The sequence below is a fragment of the Neopelma chrysocephalum genome, unplaced genomic scaffold (genome assembly GCF_003984885.1).
Source record: "Neopelma chrysocephalum unplaced genomic scaffold, ASM398488v2 Primary Assembly neopelma1_70, whole genome shotgun sequence".
NCBI classification, from domain to species: domain Eukaryota; kingdom Metazoa; phylum Chordata; class Aves; order Passeriformes; family Pipridae; genus Neopelma; species Neopelma chrysocephalum.
In genome coordinates, this window is record NW_020897730.1 from 4641205 (window position 1) to 4646751 (window position 5547).

General features: G+C 39.9%; 1 long non-coding RNA gene across 1 annotated transcript; it reads left to right on the top strand.

The window, feature by feature from the left end:
- LOC113969002 lies at positions 1-1338 on the top strand. The gene is made up of 2 exons (XR_003534713.1): positions 1-214; positions 296-1338. It is a non-coding gene; the product is annotated as an uncharacterized LOC113969002 (long non-coding RNA).
- The last annotated feature ends 4209 nt before the right edge of the window (positions 1339-5547 follow it).

Genomic DNA, 5547 nt, shown 5'->3' on the forward strand with positions numbered 1-5547 from the left:
GATGGGCATGTTGGTGGGAGTTGACTGAACAGATTTTGCCAGGTGATGAAGTCAGCTTTCTCTAGACTCTTCTTAGTTGCTTCCCCTCCTTGATGAACCTTTTCCTTTAAGTCACCCTGGGAAGCAGCACTACTGGGAAGCAGCAAGACTCCTCCTGCAAGAGATGAGCATTCATGTGATGACACTGCTGAGGATTCACAGTACATCTACACAGGTATTTCTGTCCTTCTTTTTTTTCCCATATGGTCCCTTTGGATCAGGCTTTAAAGCTGACCATCAGCTACCCAACTTGTAGGTGCCCTCAGTGCAGAAAGGTGCCCCTTCGAGTCTGAAGCTCCTGAGTGGCTGGAGTTGGCTCCTCACTACTTTAATTCTCTCTCATTTTCTGTGTCCTAGACACAGGACACTGTGTCCTAGCACTGAGGGGAGTGGAAGGAGTTACAGCACCAAAACAAAGCCTGCATCCTGTTGTGATCACAGGCCCTGAAAAATGTTCAGCCACGGTTCGTCCCTTTGTTTTGGACCTGCCAATCACACTGTGGGGCTGAGATGCTTTGGGACAATAGGGACTTGGTCTTACTACAAATTTGTCCTAATGGCCACTGAACAGCAGCTGGTCCCTGCCCTAACCTGGATGAAAGATAAGCTGGTTTGGGTGGACCAGTGGCAGATTAGAAAGGACGAGCTGCAACATCTTCAAGCCCTTGTTCAAGAACAACTTTTAGCAGGACATATTTGTGCTTCTACCAGTCCCTGGAATTCCCCAGTGTTTGTGATCCAAAAAAGAAGTGGCAAGTGGCCACTTGCCACTCTGGAACAGGGATTTGAATCACATTTTCCCAGATGCCTTAGCCACTACCAAATAGGTTTGCAATGCTTCTTTGTCTGGTTCAGGGTCTGTTTTGCTATTCAGACCATGTCGAAATGCCCTGGCAGGAAGAGAGCCTGGCTCTCAGTCCAGGACTAGCAGTCACCGGGTGCTCAGGGCTCTCTGCTGGTAAGGAAGATCATTCTCTGACTGAGAAGAATCTGCTGATTATTCTGAAATCCTCTCCCATTGCATCAGACATGTGCCTCCATGGAAAAGTTCACATCTGAGAAGACCCTGGGGAAGAAATACAGAGGTACCTAAAGCCCCGCTCCATCCACTGACATCTCATTTCTTACCTAATCTCTTTGGTACCCTTTCCTAGAAATCTAATTCTCTGCACAGGTTCTTGGGGAAACCTTTCTTTAGCAAAGACAGCCAATGATCCAAAGTCTGTGATGCTGACCCTAAATATGTTTTTTCAAATGTTACTGATGAGCTTTCCTATCTTCTTCATGTGCTGCTCATTGCAAATAGGGAGATGTTTCTCTTTGGTTTTAAGAAAATGCCTCTCTGATTTGCGAGTTAAACTATTAAAAAATAAAACTAAAATAAAGCTTGATACATGTTGTCTGACAAAAGTCCCTAACTACATCAGGATTTTGTATTGCTTTGATCAGAAAGAGGTTATAAATTCTTATAGTAAAACTGCTGGTTTACAGACAGAATATTGCATAAAAAAGACACTGTTAACTTGTGGCTACTGGGAAATGCCAATTCCTGCAGTCTGGTCTCAGTCTTCCTTTAAACATTTGTTAGGGGAAATGTGTAAAATTGGTTAATTTCTGAAGTATAATAATAGCAGCAATATTATACTGTGGTGAAGGTTATTTTGCATAACTTTAAAACATTTGCAGAAGGCTCAACATTTGGTGTCTTAATAAGGATATATCTTCCCAGTAACCATTAGCAGTTTGTGGTGCCTGCTGCAGTAACTGCTACAGCAGTGAGGATCCCAGTGCCATGTTTTCCATGTAGAAGGTGCCATGTAGTGCCACCACCCTGGCTGGGGTCAGTCTCAGAGTGCTAGCTGAGCAGCTTAGAGCTCATCTGCGACAAGTGGACAAGCAGTGTGACAGTCTCCATGCTAATGTGTCTGCAGGACTTTGCACAGGGGAAACAGGGCAATGGTGAGAGTAGCAGAATAAAAGTGTGAAAGCAACTGCAGTCAAATGTCACACCCAAACAGCTAGGAACTTGGCAGGCTGCTTGGACACAGGTTAGGTTACCTGTCAATGTGGCATTTTCTTTCTGTTGCTAGAGAATAATGTTATTTGAGGATAACACCTAAGGAGCACAGAGGGTTGTTATAGAGACTTGACCCTCTAAACCCTTATTGTAGCAAATGATTCCATTGACGCAAATGGGAACACTCCTGTGAAAAAGATCTCCGTTACATTATCTAATTCTTTAATTATTAAAGTTATCTATTAAGTACAGTTTTCTTGCATTTGTGTATGTACATATCTATACATCTTTAATAAAATGACATTATTTGGGGGATCACAGTAATTGTTTAGGACTGTAGGATATAAATTCTCACTTGGAAACATTAATTCTGCACTTTCTAAACAAAGAGATATAAACCCTGATTTGACTTTGGTATTTTCTTTGCTTGGGAACCACCAGCCCAGAGTCCAACAACTGTCTAAAGTGTAATGCTTCCCCTTGTGAAAACATAGATATTGGAGACATGTAGTTGTGGAGCAAGAAGAGTTTAAACTGTAAACAAGAATAAAACAAGGAAAACAGATTAAAATTTAGAATCAAGCCTTATTTGTTTTTACCTATTCCAAATTACTTGATGTATTATGATGCAAATCTCAACATTTCTTGAAATATTGATTATTTGAGTATAAATCATTTTGCAGCTGCTATTTCTGTCGTCAGACAAGCCTCTATACTCTGAAGCTTTCGTGAGCAGAGGGCTCACGTTCATGTTGTCTCCCTTACCCCATGTATTTTTGTAGGAAACAGTCCTGATGGCTTCAGGAACACAGAAACCAAAACAAGGTAAGTTGCCTTCAGATCGGAATCTTGCAGCCAAGAAGTTGACACAATCACTTAACTTTACAATGTACCTCACTATGTCACTGCACAGTTTTCCAAAGGCAGCTTTATGTAGCTTTGTTAGAAAACACTTCCCTTCTCACTTCTTTTTGTCTGCTTCAGTGCTAGTTTAGAACTGAAGCCAAACTCTTAGAAGTCACTTTTATCTCAGAAAAGATTAACAGAAAATATTGAATCCCTGCCCTCCTTCAGTTTTGAGGAAAAAAAATTAAAATTCTTTGCATATAAAACATGCATTTCAGCTCTTAGCCTGACAACTTTCAGTGGTTGTAGTATTTTGGACCATTATTTAGACCTCCTTCTCATTTACAGTCTACTCAACTATTTTTATTTTGAGGGTACCTTTTCCCCAGGAAAACCTGCAGTGTTGGAGTTGAAGCTATCCCTGGCTTGGGGGTTTGAGGCCCTGGGACACAGACCCACCTTTAATGTTTAAATCATGCTGGCAATAGTGGACTAGGTAGTGGCAGACTGATTACGCAGAAACGTGCTGTGATTTTTGAAAACTGGATTCCCTCTAATTAAAAACACATTATGAATTCTCTGAGAGGAAAAAAAAATCATGGCATGGCTGATTTTTATTATATCTGTCACTGTCTCACCATGGATTCAGCTAGCTGAACCATTTTTTTATGAATAACATTTAGTTTGAATTCTGGCATTTTTAATTGAATGAGTATTTTTTCATCACTTTACCAGGGATGGGTTGCAATGAATCTGACCACAATGTTTCTGGCCTATAATTTTTAAAACACAGAACCAGTGCGATGACCTGCAAATGTTTTGCTTATTTTTGTGCTATTTACTCCAGTATTCTCCTCTGGTAGGAACATATTTCTTCGTTAAAGGCTAAAAGGCTGAAAAGCTTATTGGTACTAGTCCTAGGTTCTCACATGCAAAAGCCATGAAGAAAAAACATGGAACCATTTTCACAAACAACAGACGAACCCAGAGCTCTTCTTAAAAAACAATGTAAGGAGACTTCATACGTCTGTCCACACTGAAAACAGACAATGTATTTAGTATTTTTTTCACAAAAACATGTTTGCCTGTGGTAGAACAGAGCATTCATCACTGCCCTTTATCTAAATAAGCCAATCCATAGAAATTGTTTGGAGCCAATTTTCCGGAGTTCCATCTGAGCCTCACTTCATGTCTGTGTGACTCAGTAACTTGTCTGGTGACAAGAGAGGTCCGTGTGTCTAAAATGAACAGGCCTAACACCATAAATTTTGAAACAACAGTGCCAATGAAGCACAGTGCAATCTAATTCTGACATTCATTTCTGAAGCTGTAATTTAATTCAGCCATAAATGAGCTTGGTACAAGTATTAATTTGAAGTTGCTTTTATTTCTCATCTGCTGGCTAAAGCTTGCAAACAATAGGGGAAAGGTCTTGCTATACTGCTACAAATAAGTAAACAATCTTTTCTGCCAAGAAGACTGCAGTGTAAATGCAGAGTCAGGGAATAATTTTTTGACTAATTTATCCTGCATATGGATACTTGGAAACTACAGATGCTACACAACGATCTCTATTTACAAGTATTTCCCAAAGGAAAAGAGAACTTCAATTGCACCTAGTTTATAATAAATCATTGCCATGGACTGCTGCTAGCCCACATTAGAGAAGCACAGTGGACAGGGTGAGGTGTGGGTGAGCAGTCTGGCTCAGCCTTAGAAGCACAATCCCCATGTGACAGTAAAGACAAGTTGAGAAGTTGGGAAGAGGCCATGAAGAGGATACAGAAGAGATTGAAAGCCTCAGTCTACCAGAAAGCAGCTGCAAGAGCTCCTCCATAACTAATTCCCTTCCTTTCCTTCTCTTTTTCTAGCCCATGCTTCTTCCTCCCTCCATGCTTTGACCTGTTCCTGGGGTTGTTTTCTCCCTCTCCTATTATTCTGTACATACCACCAGCCCCTAGCCTGGAGACAGGAGTGCAGGAAAAACAGGGCTGTGAAATGAATCTCTCTCTCTCTATTTACATTGGTTTCCACTCATGCTATGAACAGGCATATGGTGTTAATCTAAACTGTCCAACACATTAGTGGGAGGGAAGTAGCACCCAGAGGATTATTACAACATTTTACCTGACAGATGCCACCATATTTATTGATATGAAAACTTCCTCCATCCATATCAGCCACTGCAACCTCCCTCTGTGAATTTTTCTTGAATTTAGGCATAGCTCTATTAAAATATTTTGTGAATTCCTGAAGTTTTACTGTGACTAGAGCTGACATTCATTATTCAGGAAAAGCTATCACTAAAGTCAATAGAATTTTAAAGTAATGAATGATGTGTTTATTGTATTTGGCTGGTTGAACACATATCACATTTTTATGATTAATTTCTGTGGGCTACATATACATATGTATACATATGTATGCATAAGTATATATATGTATACATATTTGTACATTTGTATATATATATGTATTTTTGATCTTCAAACCTGTGATTTTATATCAAATATCCCTAAAGAGAACACTAAAATCAATTGAGAATGATACATCAAAATGCTAAAAAGCAGGACCAAAGAAAAGTATCACTTGAGTTAACTTTCAGATAATCCTGAGATGTGTAATAATGTCGAGCCAAATCTGGA